Here is a 20,028-nt window from a genome sequence, read left to right on the forward strand (position 1 = left end):
AGTAACAGGTAAACTGATCTCATTTACACAAGGGCCACTTCACTATGTCCTTGCCTGAATATTCAGGCTTTTTATTCTTCCCTCGAAGATCTCTGTTGTGGGTGTTGATAGTCCTATTTTCTGCTGCTTTGTTTAATATATAGTTTTCCTTTATTCCTCCTGCCTCAATGCCCCACTCATATTTTAGGCGAGGACCTACTCCTAATTTAGAGCTTTTTCCTTTTTTGCCAACTTACAAATTTACCTCTGCCACCCAGCTTAAGTGTCCCAAGGTTCTCCTCACCACCCCATGGCTGTAAAGCTCCAGTATAAGGCCCCCTGAGTTCATCTTTCCAGTTTAAAGAAAACAGAAGCTCCATCTTCATGCGTGCTGCAATGGCTTTTTCAGTCTACTTGAGTCATTGCCAGCTGGAGTAGCGGTCACTGGGACTTTGACGCTAGCTGCAGTGTGGAAGTGTGACAGCAATTCCAATGCCATGTGGACTTCTCCTGGATGTTTCCTGGACTCCTGCTCCTGTGACAGCTTTTAATGGGCTGAACTGGGGTTGGGTTGCATTTGCAGAAATTTGGAATGGTGTTGGTACCAACTTGGACTTGGTGAACATGTTAAGGACACTACTCTTTTATGGATTCTTGTTGTATTGGCCAAGAGTTTGCTTAAAGGCTTTAATCACTGTAATGTATTAGAATGTTTGTTTGGGTATCTGTTAGCATTAACTATACTAATTTTGTGTTTGTTCTGTATTTTTTCAGTCTGCCTCAAAATTAGAATCTGGGAATCTAGAAAATCAGATGAGTGCAAATCTCAGCACACAAATTAAAAAGAAAAGGGGGATATGTTGTGGACCGTTAATGGCAAAAAGCCATTATAGATTCGAGGCTTGGCAGGGGGCTAAGTTCTCCCCCCTCCATCTCCATATTTGGCTTTGATGCTGACTGTTTGCACCCACTCCACTTGTTTCCTTGGGTTGCTGGAAGCAATAATATACATGCCCTTCCTCTGACTCTTTGTTTTCGGATGTTGGTAAATTTTACTAATGCATCCTGTTTTATGCCTTGGGAGAGTTCCTGTCTTAGCCTTAGATGTACAACTTTGTATCAAGGCCCTTGATTTCCATATGGCTATATAATAAAGCAAACTGGGGCTATGGGCACTTGGATACTGCCAGGCATTTAGAAGAGTCCTCCCAGTCCCATCGTTTTTGTTTTGATAAGTGTGTTTCCTTAATTCTGCACCATTATTAGGAGCTGCGCTGGTCCGTGGCAACTCCTCACCTGCTACTTCAGTCAGTCACCCTGGAAGGGCCTCAGCTTCCCAGGCTGCACGCACTGATGGTCCTGAGTCAATGACTTCTCCCTCTGAGCTGCTGGAAATGCTCCCTTTCCCAGACTCTTGAAAGTAGAAGCACACTGCACTGGCACTCTGGACCTGCTCAAAATCTTCCTTTTCTACCTTTGCAGACAATGGGATGACATCCTTTTCCTCACATGTGGGTTCCTTCAGGCTCTCATCATCCTGTATAATAGGTTAGAAGACTGGGAATAAAAGAGATAAAACACAGCGGTTTCACTGAAGGAACATACCAAAACAAAGTCCGGGTTAATGCAGAGCCTGGGGCAGAGTCCACAGCACTTTTATTTTTCATTTGGGGAGAGTCTGTCATTCAGGTTACCTCACTGGCAAACCTGGGCCTGTATGTACCTTACCTTTCTACCTAAATGAAAAAGAAGGCTGTCAAAGTTATGGAGATAAAGGATGTTAGCTCTGGCCACCTGGCTCAGTGGTAGAGCATCTGGCATGTTAAGGTCCCAGATTTAAATCCCAGCCAGGGCCACAGGAGACGGGCCCATCTGATTCTCCACCCTCCCCCTCTCCTTCCTCTCTATCTCTCTTTTCCTGCCACAGCCAAGGCTCCATTAGAACAAAGTTGGCATGTGCACTGAGGATGGCTTCATGGCTTCCACCTCAGATGCTAGAATGACTGCGGTTGCAATGAAGCAAGGCACCAGATCGGCGAAGCCTTGCCCCCTACTGGGCATGCTGGGTGGATCCCAGGCAAGCGCGTGCAAGAGTCTCTCTCTCTCTGCCTCCTCGCTTCTCACTTCAGAAAAATACAAAAAAATAAAAGAAATAAAATCATGTTAAACCCTTATTATTAGCTCTACACCTATGGTATTGATGAAAAGACAGCAATTTTTCACCAGTGTTCCTTGCAAACTCCTCGTAACTTACTGTTTTCAGACACACTTGCTTTTGCCTTATAGCAACACAGAAAATCTCTGATTAAAGATGGTAAACTCACATATTTGTGTCTTCCTCAGGAAACCTCACTTAAACAATATGGAATTAATTTTTCTTAAAAAAGTTGAAATCACAAAGACAAAAATAATAGGAAAAAAGTTGACAGCAAAACAATTTGGAAGTTAGACAACAGGAAAGGTGTAACTGACAAAGAAGACCCAACAAAGATGAACCAGCAATCAAAGCAGGAAAACCTATAATCAATCTGCTGAGTCCCAGAGGGCTTCCCTGAGTCCTGGAAGGCTCCCTGACCCAGGCACTGGGCATGCTGAGCAGTTCTCAAAGTGTGGCAAGGATGATGTAGACAAGAGCAGGACAGGTCCAAAGGCTTTTTCAGAAGCAATTAGGTCGCCCAGGGAGAGAACTAGATATTTTTTCTTAGAAAAGGTAAGAGAGATTGCAAGTGAGGGACATGAAGCAGAGTTGACAGTGAAGGACTCTCTGAAAAATGGGGAGTAAATAAAGCCAAGTTGATTCTCTCTGCACAGACGATGCGAAGAGTCTTCTCTGGGGATGTGAATGGTCCAAGGGCCAAAAGAGGCTGACACCACATATCTCGAATGAAAGAGCTCGGCCAGATCGCTCTACAGAGCAGCACAGTCAACAAAACCCAGCAGAATTGTTAATCAGCTTCTTAACATTCTACTCTTCATATTTCTATGCAGCTAATGATCACCAAGCAGCTGAGAAAAACTTCTAACATGAGCAACATAACAAAACAAAAAATATAATAAATAAACAAACTATGGAGAATGATAAAAAATTTTAAAACATGATTATTAATATCCTCAGAGTTGAGAGATATTGAATCTATCCCTTTATTCCTCCTTTCTTGAGAGAGAAAAAGAGAAAGAGGGAGAGAGGAAGGGACAGAAATGAAAAGCATCAACCCCTAGGTGTGGAACTTGAGTTGTTCATTGATTGCATCTCATATGTGCTTTGACTGGGGGGCTCTAGCAGAGCCTTTGGACCAAGCCAGTGACCCCACGCTCCATCCAGATGAGCCTGCACTCAAGCCGGTAACTATGGGGTTTCAAACCCAGGAATTCAGTGTCCTGCGTCAATGCTCTATTCACTGTGCCAACACCACTCAGGCTGATTCACTTTCATATTTGAATATCTGACCCAACTTGAATTTATCTTAGTGCAGACACACATACTTTCCCCTCCCTAAAGCAAAAAACTAATTGCTCAAGTGCCATGTATTAAAAATTTTATGTTTTCCGATGTCTTGAAATGCTAAATGTTATTTTATACTAAATGTTTCTACTTCTTAGAGTCCTTACTAATTTTCCTGTACTGACTCACTAATCATTCTATTCAGTAGGACTCAAAACTACAAATCATAAAGTGAAAATTATAATGAATTCACTTACAGAAAAATTAAGGACAACATAGACAATGTGAACTGAAAAGTGGCAGGGTGGTGGAAGATACTTACTATGTCTCAGGTGAGGACTTGATAGCTCGAGTATATTTTAAAAAAAACAAAAACCTCTGAAAATCAACTGGAAAGACAGGAACATCAGAGTAAAAAAAAAAAAGAACTAAAATTAGGCAGCTTACAAAAGAGAAAACTCAGGTGACTAAGAAGTATATGAGAGAGGTACAAACTTAGTAATACACTAAATAAGTACAAGTTAAAACTAACACAAGACACTATTACTACTGTATTGGCAAAAATTAGACAATTAAAAAATAGCAAATATCACCAAGGATGTGGGGAAACTGGGACCTGCATGCGCTAATGTTGGAAGTGTTAAAACTAATACAACCATTCTTTTTTTTTTTTTTTTTTTTTTCATTTTTCTGAAGCTGGAAACAGGGAGAGACAGTCAGACAGACTCCCGCATGCGCCCGACCGGGATCCACCCGGCACGCCCACCAGGGGCGACGCTCTGCCCACCAGGGGGCGATGCTCTGCCCATCCTGGGCGTCGCCATGTTGCGACCAGAGCCATTCTAGCGCCTGAGGCAGAGGCCACAGAGCCATCCCCAGCGCCCGGGCCATCTTTGCTCCAATGGAGCCTTGGCTGCGGGAGGGGAAGAGAGAGACAGAGAGGAAAGTGCGGCGGAGGGGTGGAGAAGCAAATGGGCGCTTCTCCTGTGTGCCCTGGCCGGGAATCGAACCCGGGTCCTCCGCACGCTAGGCCGACGCTCTACCGCTGAGCCAACCGGCCAGGGCTAATACAACCATTCTTTAGACTAATTCAGCAGTATCTAATGCAAATCTGTATATCCAGTGAGCCCAAAATCCCACTGCTCAGTCTACTCGAGAAAATCTCTCTCAGGAAAGGAGGGGAGCCTGTGCAAGAATACTTATCACAGCATTGCTTGTACTGTGCTACAGTAGTGCTGGCGGCCATCTAGGACCACTATGAAATTCACGAACAAGTAAAAACCTGGTAAATGCTTTTACTGTAGAATTCTGGGCATCCGTCAGGAATAATCAAATGGACAATGACATGCATCGATCTTAAAATGTGTTGAGGAGACAGTTACAATCATATTCTTAGTACTATTCCACTTACATAGATTTAAACCAGACAGAACGCTGTATTTTACATTCATATTCAGGAACATATGCCAATGGCGGGGATGGGTGGGTGAGGAGGCCACACCACCTGTCTGTCCTGTAAAATCACCTGGTCTGTCACTCACTGACAGCCACCTGCTTGTCACACAGAAGACTCCTATAGGTGGAAAAATGGAAAAGGAAGATTTGAGTTTGAAGAATGACTCACCAGATCATTTTATCATCTGGGCAACTCTGAAAAGACTAGTATCTAAAAAGATGATGTAGGACAGAGCTCTAACTTAATGGAGGAAGAAGAGAAGGCAATCTAAGAACCTGGGGGCAGTTTAAAGGGAAGTGCTGAGGATGGCATGGTTTTAATAGGAAGGAGAAAGAAACTCTGAGATGAAATTTTCTGAGATTACAAGTGAGGTGAAAATTTACCAGGGTAAAGTAGACCTAATCCAATTTCTCCAAGAATCTAAGTTGGAACTATTAGTATACATAGCTCCCTCATGTTTTAACCATGAAATTTGGAACCTACAAGGTGAGAGAAAGGAAATCAAGTCTTGTGGGAGTTAGCTCCTAATAGCAGGCCAAGCCAGATCACAGAGATGATCATTGTCTGTGCTAGTTCTGACCATGAATAGGAAACTTATCTGCCTTAACCAAATGATGTGGAACTAATTTAGCTTAGCCTGTCTGTAATACACTTAAACAGAGAACTGTTCCAACTCCCAGTCATTGCCGACACAAACTCTTCATAACAGAGATGATCTAGCTTGGGGGTCCTAGGATTCTAAACTTCTTGGACCCCATGATAGAGGTTTATCGACCCTCATCCCGCTATTAACCACAGTGCTTAGGTTCAGGCAGCAGCACAGCTAGGCTGAAAGGGGGGTAGAAAGAAGCTTTTTAAAAATATCTCCCCTCCCCTTCCCACATCAGACTCTACACTAGGGCAGGATCAATGTTCCACCTAAGCCCCACTCATGGATCAGCTCATTCTCTTCTATGTTCACTCACAGGAATTTTATGAAGATTTGTTTCCAAACCTAGAAAAACAATCTTAGGACAGAAATCATCTTCAAAGCTATATTGAGAGAAATCCTAATATAATGATTTAATAATCGAGCCATTATTAAGAAAATATAGATTTTTCTTGACCTTAGAGAACATTAAACATGAAGGAGTTTTAAAGTGGGAACTGTGAATCATGAATGGGCTTTTTTTTCTTTTCTTTTTTTTTACAGGGATAGAGAGAGAGTCAGAGAGAGGGACAGATGCGGACAGACAGGAACGGAGAGAGATGAGAATCATCAATCATCAGTTTTTCATTGCAACACCTTAGTTGTTCATTGGTTGCTTTCTCATATGTGCCTTGACCGCGGGCCTTCTGCAGACCAAATAACCCCTTGCTAGAGCCAGCGACCTTGGGTCCAAGCTGGTGAGCTTTCTGCTCAAACCAGATGAGCCCACACTCAAGCTGGTGACCTCAGGGTCTCAAACCTGGGTCCTCCGCATCCCAGTCTGACGCTCTATCCACTGCACCATTGCCTGGTCAGGCATAAATGGGCTTTTTCAGATGGTTAGAGGATTCCATCTGTAAGGAATATACACAGTCTTACATGAAACAATAAACACAATCTAGCCATTGGTGACCTTAATGCTAGTAGCTCTTGACAACATTTCTTCATCTCAGCATGTATCGATGTGATAGGCACTCTGCTCTGATTGATTTACTTGAACAAAGATGAGAGTCCTGCTTTTATACCTTTTACCTGGTTCTATGTTCATTCCTGTAACATGTGTTCACAAAAATGAGTTTTATAATAAGAAATTAACTAGACTATGAATGACACTGTCTCTTTTATATTGTTTTATTTACCCAATTCATAAGTTAAAAAGGAAACAGAGAACTGGAATTCTATTATATTACTTAACTTTGACTAGGACTTTAACAACATTCTTTTTTTTTTTTTTTTTCATTTTTCTGAAGCTGGAAACAGGGAGAGACAGACAGACTCCCGCATGCGCCCGACCGGGATCCACCCGGCACGCCCACCATGGGGCGATGCTCTGCCCACCAGGGGGCGATGCTCTGCCCATCCTGGGCGTCGCCATGTTGCGACCAGAGCCACTCTAGCACCTGGGGCAGCGGCCAAGGAGCCATCCCCAGCGCCCGGGCCATCTTTGCTCCAGTGGAGCCTCGGCTGCGGGAGGGGAAGAGAGAGACAGAGAGGAAAGCGCGGCGGAGGGGTGGAGAAGCAAATGGGCGCTTCTCCTGTGTGCCCTGGCCGGGAATCGAACCCGGGTCCTCCGCACGCTAGGCCGACGCTCTACCGCTGAGCCAACCGGCCAGGGCCTTTAACAACATTCTTGACTAAATTAATCATTTTATATCTCCTCTAAAAGTAATTTACAAATTCCATAAAGTGAGTTTACCCTAGTTATCAGAGCACATCTGATCATTCTGAACACAACTCAGTTCTAGCTCCAGTTTTGCACAGAAAGTACAGTCTCTGTAACCTCCCATCACTCACTGAACCAAAGATGCACAGTCTACTAGCTGACCTACTAGAAAGAAAAGTCAATGTTGGTCTTGAAGTTTACTTTCTTCCAAGTTTTCTACTCTCCAAAACTTTGCTAAAAATAAAACAAATACTCGGTCCAACATTCACCAGTGAATTATAAGTAGTACTTCAATGATTTTTGAAGATCCTTTATTTGGTACCACAGGTCAGATTCGGCGTTATTCCTAATCTGTGAGGCCAAGAAACCTATCTGTAAGAACAGAGGGGTTTAAAGAGTCTCTTCAGAACCTGCCCTAACCTTATCTCCTCAACTTTACTTTCCAAACATCCAGGCCCTAGCTCAGGGGTCAGGAACCTTTTTGGCTGAGAGAGCCATGAACGCCACATATTTTAAAATGTAATTCTGTGAGAGCCATACAACGACCTGTGAATGTTCAGCATTATCCAATAAAAATTTGGTGTTGTCCCGGAGGACAGCTGTGATTGGCTCCAGCCACCCGCAACCATGAACAGGAGCAGTAGGAAATGAATGGATTGTAATACATGAGAATGTTTTATATTTTTAACGTTATTTTTTTTATTAAAGATTTGTCTGCGAGACAGATGCAGCCATCAAAAGAGCCACACCTGGCTCACGAGCCAGAGGTTCACAACCCCTGACCTAGCTGGTTGGCTCAGCAGGTAGAACATTGGCCTGGTGTATGAACATCCCAGGTTCAATCTCCAGTCAGAACACATGTGACAGGCATCCATATTCTTCTTGTCTATGTTCTCTCTGCCTTCTCCCTCTTTTCCTCACAGCCAGTGGCTCAGTTTATTCAAGCATTGGCTACAGACAGGGATTGCTGGGTGGATCCTAGTTGGGGCACATGTTGAATTTTGTGCCTGTATCCCTCTCCTCTCACTTAAAAAAATAAACACAAATAAACAAACAGTCTGACCAGGCAGTGGTGTGGTGAATAGACAGACTGGGAAGCAGAGGACCTGGTTTCAAAACCCTGAGTGTAGTGTAATAACCCATTGCATGGCCTTGGATAGGAACAAAGCCAAGAAAAGAACGTTTTGCCAAGAAAATTGTTTGTGACTTGAAGGTGGGTCACTGAAACAGCTCTATGTGACTGAAGGCAGTTGCTGGGCTTTTCTCAGTAAAACATTCTCATAAGATTTCTGTACTTTCCAAGGTTATCCCTTAAGATAAGAAGAGGAATGTTATGGAATCCATAGAAGCAATAGCAATTAATGCCTTCTGATATTATGTTGTTACTAAGCTATCTTGCATGTGCACTCCATGTAGCTTTAAGTAAAAGTTACACTTGATGTTATGCCAATTTCTCAGTAAACAAGCTTTTTGAATAAAATTAGGACACAGCGTGAACTTGGGGCCATTTGCCTGAGCGAGTGGTGGTCCTTTGCTAGTCCTTGATGATTTCGTCTGCTGATCTCTCTCTCTCTGCCCCCGACTCACAACATTTGGCGCCTACCGTGGGGCCTTAAGAAGAGGTTGGGAACAGATGGAACCCCGAAAGGGTAAGTTGAATGCGCTGTGTACGTGAAACTTTAAGGTAACTAGCAAAGTCAAGGGAAATTCCCATTTATTACATGACAATTATGAACAGGTTTTACAATCCCTTTTAAAAGGGTCTGGGATTCAGATAAAAGACAAGGTTTTGTTACGTCTTTTAAATACTATTCAGAAACACTGTTATTGGTATACTCCTGAACATTGTAATCAATTAAATTTGAATGTTTGGCAACAAGTAGGAAAATCTTTACGCTGTGTTCATCAGCACGAGGATCCACTTGATGCTGAAATGTGGGCTGCTTATAATCTTATTGCTACAGCCCTTGGCCCTTTGCAATCAAATGGAGATTCTGTTAAAGACTTGAGTGAGGTTATTTTTAATAAGCCTGAAGAATTTGATTCAGCACAGAATGAACAGAATAATGACTTGGACAATACTGTCTCTGCTTCTGAAGTTACTGATAATGTTAATGAAATTCAGCATTCCACAGGTTTTCATCCCTCTTTCTTAAAAAATGAGGAAGCCTCTATGGATGATGGTGCCTGTCTAAAATATTTATTAAGTAAACTACAATTTACACTGGAACAACAGAAGAATAGAAATCAGTATACTGCTTAACCTGTTCAAAAGCAAGATATATATGAGCCTATGGCTCCTCCAATTCAAGGTAAAAAATTAATTGGTACTGGCAGGGGAAGGATTTTTCAATTCCCTGAAATCTCTGAAATGCAACAGGTGCTTATGCATCATGATGATTTAGAATCTAATTCTAGTAATTTTTCTGCATCTATTTTTCCAATTATTCGATAGCCTTTTCCTCTTAATGCTCCAGATCCTGGGGGAGGGCATAATATCCAATTTGACCAAACTGAATTTACTTTCTTAAAGCTAGTCAAACAAGCTGTTGCTACGTATGGACCTCAGTCCTCATATGTTCAAGGTCTTATCTCTTCCGATTGTAATGATCATTTAATGATTGCTTTGGATTGGGATTTGCTTGCTAGTATGGTTTTGGAACCAGGACAATATTTACAATTCAAATCTTGGTGGAGAGAGGAGGCTCTTCAAATATCTCACATGAACACCAGAAATAATCCCCCAGGAGCTACTTTTAAAATGCTCATCAGCATTGGCACTTATGCAGCTGTGAAACAATAAACTAATTATACCAATGTTGTTATAGCTCAAATTAGATCGCTTGTCTTAAAGCCTGGATGCAAATCACTGGAAATGGAGAAAAGGAAGAAAAGCTTGCAGCTTTACATCAGTTGGTACAAATTCAATTAGAATTAGGACATATAGAAGAATCATGAAGTCCTTAGAATTCTCTAGTCTTTGTAATAATAAATAAATACTAAATTTCTTTGGTGTTTTAACTACTATCCTCTGAGCTATCATTTTGTTTCTTTCTTATTCTTTGCCTAGAAACTGAGGCAGGGGACATGGGTTGGATCTGACTATAGAAAATACCCTAGCAGCTGCCAAGAGAATTTTCTTGGGGAAATTTTGTTTAGTCTCATCCATTATCAGTCCCTCTGTCAGAAAATGCCCTGATTAAAATCAGGCAGGCATCTTTCTAGTCTGACTATGCTCTGAAATCCTGGTTTCTCTTTGGTTTGTCTAGTCTGTTTTATCTGATTCTAATTTCTGTTTAGTTTTTGTTTGATGTTGTCTAAAATGTGACTTTTAAGGCCTGAATTGTGTTTCCATTTGTAAAAATTAAAAATGCCAGCTTTTATATTGAAAAAATAGTTTCATCCATATATTTTTACTTTAAAATGAGAAATTATAAGGAGCACTCATTTAAATTTAAATTAAATAGAATACGGATCCTTAAGACTTACTAATTTGGTAAATACATTATCAGGTATATTCAAAGTTTGAAATCAAATAAGAATTCAAATATTAGGACTAATTAAAGTTATATGTTATACTTGTGTTTCTGTATTGAAAATTGTCTTGTTTATATGTAAAATATGCTCAAATTTGTAAAACAAAGGAATTAAGTAAAATTAAGTCATTTTAAGAATTTATCTCAAGCTGCTTCAGACAGTTGGCTGCTTGTAAGGCAACATCCTGAAAAAGGAGGCACTGAGGAAAGCAGGAATTTAGTTCCTCTGATGCCCTATAATAGACTTAACAATACAAAAGACTTTTAGATATAGAAGCTGATGCATCTCTTATTACTAAGCAATGTTAGTTTTCTTTTTAGCCCACTTAGGCAGTAGTCACTAAACTGCGTGGCTTAGGAAAAGTCCCTAACAAAGCTCTAAGATTTCTTTTACAATAGGAAAATAACAAGGGTCATTTGGCCTCTGATAAAGAAAAACATTTATCTTATAAGTAATTAAAAGAGCAACTTTTTAAATTACAGTCTAAACTTTCTGACGAGTTTTTTATACTCACTATGACCAAACTTCTGTCAAAGCTCTTAAAGAGTTAAAAACAGCTTGCTCCCAGTATAAAACTGTCTTTATACGCAGGAACTGCTATCCTCCTTCATAGACTCTGAATATTTTATTTCAAAAAAATTAGAGATGTTAGCTTGGACTGTTCTTTCAAAAGTGAAAGAGTTACAATTTATAACTTAGGAAAATCAAGCTTGTATTCCAGCTAATCAAAATGCTAATGCTAACCTTCTTATTAATATTACACAAGATGAACATTTTAAATGGACAGTTTACTAATTTACAACAGCAATGTAAAAAAATGTAGGGGTGAGGATTTGCTCTTATCTCCACAAATATGGGACTAGTAAATACCTTCCAGAAAATTGAAGCCTCAGCATAAATTAGAAAGAGGAAAAAGGAAAATTTGACAATTAAATAAACTTACCCAAGAGGCAAAAAAAATGTTTTAATTAAGACTAAGACTTCAAAAAACATCACTGACTCTGTTTCTAGCAATGCTAGCTGTTGTGTCTATAACAATAAGCATAACTAACTATTCTTACTAAGTTTCTATTACTTAAATAAGCAATGTTGAATAGTCAGACACTGTATCAACATTATGTAAATCAACCTTTAGAAAAAATTTGTTAAAAATATCCTCAATCTTTAATAATCCATTATATAAATGACATATTAATAGCTTATAAAAATAATGCTGAATTTTCAGTCATCCTTAAAAATGCTTCTGAAACCTTAAATCAGTGTTTAATTGTAATTAAAGACAAAATTCAAACATCCTGTCCTATTAACATTGTTACTGATTCACAATATGTAGAACATACAATTAAACTTATAAAAACTGTCTATATTTCAAATAATAGTTCTAGATTGCACAAATTGTTTCAAAAGTTACAACTTTTATTGTAGGAATAAAATTTGCCTATCTATATAACTCACATTTGTTCTCATACAGCTTTACCAGGACCTATGTCTACTACAAATAATGAAGTTAATTAATTACTCATTAGATTAATAAAAATAGCTAAGTTTTATATAAAGACTCATACAAATAAAAAAAATTTATACAAAAATTTAAAATAACCTAGCAAAAAGCTTAAAATATTGTTAAAAACTATCCTCAGTATAGTACAATATTATAAATACTCCTTTATTATTAAGAAAAATCAATCCTAGAAGGCAACAAAGTAATAACCTGTAACAAATAGATATTGCTCATATTTCTTCTTTTAAAAAACTATCTTATGTACAATTTTATTAATATTTATTCTTCCTTTCAATAGGCCACACCTTTGCCTAGAGAAAAGGCTAATTGTGTCATTCAACATCTTATTAAAACTTTTAATATTATAGGCATTCCTAAAACAATTAAAACTGACAATAATCCTACCTATACATCTACTAAATTTCAACAATTCTTAGTATTTTAAAATATTAAACATACTACTAAAATTCCATATAATCCACAAGAACAAGCAATTATTGAACGCAGTAATTGCACTCTGAAAAATGTTACTTAAACAAAAGGGGGGAGAAGAAAGGAGATTATTCCCTAGAATTATGTTACACAAAGCTTTATTTACTTTAAATTTCTTAAATACAGGAGAAGATAATTTGACTGCTGCAGACATTAAACAAAAAGTAACAGTTCTAAGATTAATCAACCTATACATTATAAAAGTGAGTTGAATCAATAGGTACCTAGTGTAGTGCAACATTAGGGAAGAGGGTTTGTTTGTGTCATTGCAAAATCCGGTGAAGTTCTTTGGTATCCTGCTCACAATTAAACTAACAACATGAATAAAAATAATAGATTCTTTCCACATCCACCCATTGCTGAGATGGAAGAAATGAATTTCAAAAGAATCTTAAAGGTACTAGTGCTTGGTATTGAAAAGGCTAAAATACCAAGTTGGGTTCAACTTAAAAGGCTGACCTTTAATGGTAAAAATATGCTACAAGCTACTAGAAAGAAAAAATGCTACTAACCTGTTTTTAGCAATGATTGCTTTGGTAACAATTCCGGTAGTAGAGCTGAAAATTTTAGTTATTAGGCATATGTTCCTAATCCTCCATTAAGTAGAGCTATTCATTAGAAAAATAGTGCCTTTCCTATTTTTGTTAATGATTCTAATTGGCTTCTAGGACCTTTAAATGATAGAGGTCCCTTAGCACGTTCAAAAGAAGGTGTAAAATTAGAAAATCATACAACAGGAGTTGAGGAATTACCTATATGTATAGAACATGAGCCACATTGTTTATACATAGAAGCTCAAGCTTGGCTCTCTATTGTCAAAGATAACAGTAAAGGATATGAAAAAAAAACAACAACCAAACGTTTATTACAAAAATATAGATTTCAAAGTAATACATCTGTACATAAAATGTTATAAATTAAAGCCCTTATAGTTCTGCCCAAGTTAAAGGGCAGGGTACTAATTTAAGGTAGCATAGAACAATAGTTTAATTACAGCTAGTAATCAAAATAATCACACTATCATATAGCATTGAGGAGAGATGTAACCTCGAGCTCTTCATATAAAATTTGGTCCTATACAATATCATTTGTGGAAAATAGCCATAGCACTTAAACATATGTCAGTGTAGAAAGGAAAAATCTAGAGAAATTATCCTTCTAATCATATTATGTTAATCTTTAAGAAGAATAAAACACATTTCATATCTGCTTCTGTTAGATTGCTTTATATATTTGTTATAGGTGAAACCAAAAAGACAGCTGAAAATTATTCAATAACTTACAATAAGTGTGCTTTTTATACATGTATTAACTCTTCTATTCTTTTTAATAAAATAGTCAAAGTCTTTACATTTTAAGAACCTGAACAGGAGTCTAGATTCCAGTACAGATGCATCGGATGTGGCAGGGTTCCCCTTCCATGATGCTGTTATAACATCTTATTAAGTCCTTGAAGTGAACCAAGAGACTGGTTGGACTGATCATTGCCATCATTATAGGACTAATAGCTGTAACCACCGTGGCTGCTATATCTAAAGTTGGATTATATCAAAGTATTCAGACTGTAGACTTTGTGCAAAAATGGCATGAAAATTCTGAACAACTGTGGACTTCTCAATAACATATAAATAGTAACATTAATACTAAAGCTAATGATTTAGAACAACTATAATTGTGTTAAGAGATCAAATTGTTAGCCTGCAAAGACAAATTAAGCTAAGATGTAATTAGAATGTAACTACTTTTTGTGTTACCATTTCTTAAAATAATACTTATTTCCATTAGAAAAATGTTAAAAAGCATTTGTTAAATCATAATAATGCAACTAAAGAAATCATTAAATTACAGACATATTCATGAAGCTTTTCAAAGAAAATTAGAAATTCTAACATGTCAACCTATATTGAAGAGATTAATAAATAATTTATCGCAATTAAATCCTATTGAATATATTAAAGGATTTTGGAAATCCACTATAGGACTTTTTATAATATTAATTCTATGTTTTCTTTTATATATAGTCTGTCGACAAATCAAAGCAAAAGAAATAAGGGATGGGCCCTGGCCAGCTGGCTCAGCGGCAGAGCATTGGCCTGGCGTGCAGGAGTCCTGGGTTCGATTCCCAGCCAGGGCACACAGGAGAAGCACCCATCTGCTTCTCCACCCCTCCCCCTCTCCTTCCTCTCTGTCTCTCTCTTCCCTTCCCACAGCCGAGGCTCCACTGGAGCAAAGAAGGCCCGGGCGCTGGGGATGGCTCCTTGGCCTCTGCCCCAGGCGCTAGAGTGGCTCTGGTCGCGACAGAGCAACGCCCCAGAGGGGCAGAGCATCGCCCCCTGGTGGGCATGCCGGGTGGATCCCGGTCAGGCTCATGCGGGAGTCTGTCAGACTGCCCCCCCCCCCCCCCCCCCGTTTCCAGCTTCGGAAAAATGAAGGAAAAAAAAAAAAAGAAAGAAGGGATGAATGACAGAAGGCTCTGTTTTCTGTGGTGCTTCATAACATTCAGCATAAACAAAAAGGGGGAAATGTAGTGGAATAACCCATTGCATGGCCTTGGATGGGAACACAGCCAACAAGAAAAGAATGTTTTGCCAAGAGAATTGTTTTGTGACTTGAAGGCGGGTCACTGAAACAGATCTATGTGACTGAAGGCAGTTGCTGGGCTTTTCTCAGTAAAACATTCTCATAAGATTTCTGTACTTTCAAGCCCTGGCCAGTTGGCTCAGTGGTAGAGCATCGGCCTGGCGTGCAGAAATCTTGGGTTTGATTCCCGGCCAGGGCACACAGGAGAAGCGCCCATCTGCTTCTCCACCCCTCCCCCTCTCCTTCCTCTCTGTCTCTCTCTTCCCCTCCCACAGCGAGGCTCCATTGGAGCAAAGATGGCCTGGGCGCTGGGGATGGCTCCTTGGCCTCTGCCCCAGGCGCTAGAGTGGCTCTGGTCATGACAGAGCAACGCCCCAGAGGGGCAGAGCATCACGCCATGGTGGGCAGAGCATCGCCCCCTGGTGGGCGTGCCAGGTGGATCCTGGTCGGGCGCATGCGGGAGTCTGACTGTCTATCCCCGTTTCCAGCTTCAGAAAAATACAAAAAAAAAAAAAAAAAAGATTTCTGTATTTTCCAAGGTTATCCCTTCAGATAAGAAGAGGAATGTTATGGAATCTATAGAAGCAATAGCAATTAATGCCTTTTGATATTATGTTGTTACTAAGCTATCATGCAGGTGTACTCCATATATCTTTAAGTAAAGGTTATGCCTGATGTTATGCCAAATTCTCAGTAAACAAGCTTTTTGAAATCTTGTGAATAAAATTAGGACACAGCGTGAACTCGGGGCCATTTACCTGAGCGAGCGGTGGTCCTTTGCTAGTCCTTGATGATTTCGTCTGCTGATCTCTCTCTCTGCGCCCTCAACTCACAACAACACCTGAGGTCACTGGCTTGAGCGCAGGCTCACCAGCTTGAGCACGGGGTTGCTGGCTTGAGTGTGGGTTCACAGATATGACCCCATGGTCACGAGCTTGAGCCCAAAGGTCACTGGCCTGAGCAAGGGGTCACTTGCTTTGCTGAAACCCCCAGTCAAGGCATATATGAGAAAGCAATCGATGAACTAAGGTGCCACAACGAAGAACTGATGCTTCTTATTTCTCCCTTCCTGTCTGTCCCTCTCTCTCACTCTCTCTCTGTCTGTCAAAAAAGAAAAGCAAAAACAACAAACAAAAGATCCTTCATCCAGCCAGTTTCTCTAAGCATTCTGCTCAGTTATGAGCCACATTTCACCGCCTGCCCTGTCTCTCTCCTCTCAGTTTTCAAACTCTAGTTCAAAAACTGTACCAGACCTCCTCAAACCTTCCTCCATAGTGCTACTCACCACTAGACTCTCCACCTGGCGTCCTCCGTCCTTACTGTTTGTATGCCACCATTGGCTAACTACATAATGCACTGGGTCATTCAGATACGGTGATCACATTAGGTTTCTTATGCATGCAATTCTTGTTTCCTCATAGACTAGAAGGTCCTTCCAGGCAAAGCTCTTTCTTTTAATTTAGTCACAGGATTTTGGAAAATAGTTGTCACAAAACATTAACATTTGTTAAACAAAATTTAGGTTTTAAAACTCTAAAACTGTCTTATTTTTTAAAAATAATTAGAGTATCCTTAAAACAGACCTCTGCTCTAAAAGAAAGCTCAAACAGGAGTGTTTCAAGTGTGTTCATGTTGTTGTGCTGACCATCCTTTATCCCTCTATTGTCTATAGACACCAAACCCTTCAAATTCAGGAGAAATTATTTTCCTTCAACCTATAGATACCAATCAAGGGCAAGTGGGGAGTATATGGGGTGGGGTAACTTGAAAGATTATCCTTCCAAAAATGCTTCACAAATAGTATGTCACAAAATTGGTACCAATAAATACTCCAGACCCAATAAACCAGTAATGCTAAGCAATGTTAACATGTAATAAATACCAATGTGAATGAATGCACGTGTACATCTACAGATGCAGCTCATGACCAAACTTAATTTCAAAAATGGGTCTTCGCACAGTCTGAGGAAGTAAAATAAATATGCAGTAGCTATAGTTTGCATTATTTCTAAATTTTGAGAAAACAAAACCCCTGGAAAGACAAGAATGCTTTCAAAAATATTCACTAGGCCTAACCAGGCAGTGGCACATGGATAGAGCATCAGACTGGGACACAGAGAACTCAGGTTTTAAACTCCAAAGTCGCCGGCTTGAGCATGGGCTCATCTGGTTTGAGCAAAGCTCACCAGCTTGAGAACAAGGTTGCTGGCTTGAACAAGGGGTCACTCGCTCTGCTGTAGCCCCCTGTCAAAAAGGCACATATGAGAAAACAATCAATGAACAATGAAGGATTGATGCTTCTCATCTTTCTCTGTCACACACACAAAAAAAATATTCACTCAGCAAACCAGCAAAGTAGAACTGTCTTCCTGCAAAAAATCCACCTCAACTGGAGCCTAGTTGGAGCTGGGAGGGCTGAGAGGGCAGGGAAGGGGGCAGAATTAGTTTGGTTTTGAAGGTTTCAATTATTGATATGCTCAATGGTTTAGCATCCATTTTATATGAAGCTGCCTTTATTCTGATTATATTTTTTTTCTTTTCTCCTTAAATGTCTTTTATAAGAATTCAGGATCTTAAGTTCTAACTAGAACTCAAGGGTATTACATACAATAGAACATTTAAAGATTTTTTTAACATTTACACTATTGATTTTAGAGAAAGAGAAAGGGGGGGGAGGAGAGACAGAAACAAAGATCTATTCCAGTATGTGTCTTGACCCAGGATCAAACGATCAACCTCCCACCTTGGGAGGATGCTAGAACCAACCAAGCTATCTGGCCAGGGCTCAAACATTTTAAAGGCTAGAAATTCTACTTCAGGGAAATTACCATACTTTCATTTATTTTAAAACTTTTTCTGAACAATATAGGAAAACAAGGTTGATTTCAGACTCTCTCAACTGTGAATAGTTTCAACTATTAACAGGAGGCAATATTTTCTACATGAAAATAAGTGACTGTCCCACACTAAGCAAACAAGTTCAGGACAGAGGCCCAGCCTAGGCAGTCTGGTTCACAGCCCCGAGGGAAGAAGTCTCCTACTACCCCTCTGCTATCTATCACTGAACAGAAGATGTGGAAATTAGATTTTCCTAAAGGAAAACCTCATTTGAAAACAATCTGGCTAGATTTTACATGAGTTCTAGTCACAAAATATATGACCCAGGAGAAAGCAAGTGGACAAACACCACCAAGCAAAAAACCTAATTCTACTGGATGAAATGTTTCCAAAAATAGATCCTTCAAAATTTTATTCCTTAGCTCATTTTTAAAACAGTGACATATGACAACTACATTTCCAGATTCCTTAGCAAATTAAAAAAAGAAGAAAATCAAAATTTCAGTTCTTTTCTTAAACAAGCTTATGTGTTTTTCATTTATTCAGCAAATATTACTGGAAGACACTCTAAAGTGCTTTTCTGGTGAGAGAAAATGTACTAATTGAGAGGAGGGTAGATAGTGAGACAGATCCCCGTGTGTGCCTTGACCAAGGTCTATCTGGCAACCCCATCTGGAGCCAATGCTAGAATCAACTGAGCTATCCCCAGTGCCTGAGGTCATCTCCTGTACCAATAGAGCCATCCTTAGCAGTCAAGGGTGAAAGGTCGGCCAAAGGACGACAGCTGAGTTTAAGCAAGAAAAGTTTGTTGGGGGGTCAATCTGCTGGCTGACTGCTAATGTGGAGGTCAGCAACCAGTTCTCTAAGAGGGTTAAATAGGGGATTCCAGGGTGGGAACTGGTTGTCATTATGGGGAAAAATGTAGTTTTCAGCGATTTATGTAAGATTAACCGTAAGCTAGCTAGGGAACCTTCCACACCTGGGTGAGTCAATCCGGATGCCTGGGGGAAGGTGATCTGGAACATCTAGTTTGTCAATGTCCCTTCATCCACTTAAGGAAGGAGGGGGTCATGGCCCCCGCCTGCAACCCTATCAAAGGGCAAGGCTCAATCCAATGGAGCCACTGGATGTGAGAGGGAAAGAGATGAGGGAGAAGAGGAGAGAAGCAGATGGTCGCATCTCATGTGTGCCTGACTGGGGATTGAAGCCAGGACATCTGCTATTTGGGCAAATGCTCTATCCACTGAGACAATCAAACAGGGCCAAAAGAACAAATTAATTAATTCACATAATTTGTTCATTTTTTTCACAATATTTGAATATTCTGGAAAGGGAATATTTTTCAGATACAAAGCCATCTGGCTCAATCCACAGGTTTCATTATTCTAACTCTTAAAGAAATTAGAAGCTCAACTAAAGTTTAAATAGCATAAGAGCTATAAAACATTTCCTTCATGAAATAAAAAAAATAATCTCTGGTATTTAATTGAAATGACTGGATCAAAAGGGCTTTAACATTGTTATTAAATACTGTTTTCTACAATACTTCAAAGAACATGGTCTTCATTAGCTACATTGTCACTCAGAATGATTTTAAATCAAACATTGTCTCTCTTCACCTTCTCTCCCCCCCCCCCCCACACACACATCCCTGTTAACACATTGTTGACCAGCAATTTTAGGCAGAAGTTATCTCATGTCACCAGCTATTTTTTCCTAATTAAGTATGAAAGTGAAACAATTAAATAAACTTCAGTATACTCTATTCATACATAATGAATTTAAATGAAATTCTGTACATATCTGCTACATAGTATATATTTTAGTAATTTATTTTGGTGTGGTATACTGT

General features: G+C 39.6%; 1 long non-coding RNA gene across 3 annotated transcripts in view; it reads right to left on the bottom strand.

The window, feature by feature from the left end:
• LOC136398934 (uncharacterized) overlaps window positions 1–20,028 on the bottom strand; it is a 54,581-nt gene that overhangs the window by 19,250 nt on the left and 15,303 nt on the right. The window contains exon 3 of one of the 3 annotated variants that reach the window (XR_010750071.1): window positions 1,276–1,536. The exons of the other annotated variants lie outside the window; for them this stretch is intronic. This is a non-coding gene — a long non-coding RNA (uncharacterized lncRNA). The remainder of the gene's footprint in view (window positions 1–1,275; window positions 1,537–20,028) is intronic. 3 annotated transcript variants of the gene reach the window in all.

This window comes from Saccopteryx leptura, chromosome 3, assembly GCF_036850995.1.
Source record: "Saccopteryx leptura isolate mSacLep1 chromosome 3, mSacLep1_pri_phased_curated, whole genome shotgun sequence".
In the NCBI taxonomy this organism is placed as follows: Eukaryota; Metazoa; Chordata; class Mammalia; order Chiroptera; family Emballonuridae; genus Saccopteryx; species Saccopteryx leptura.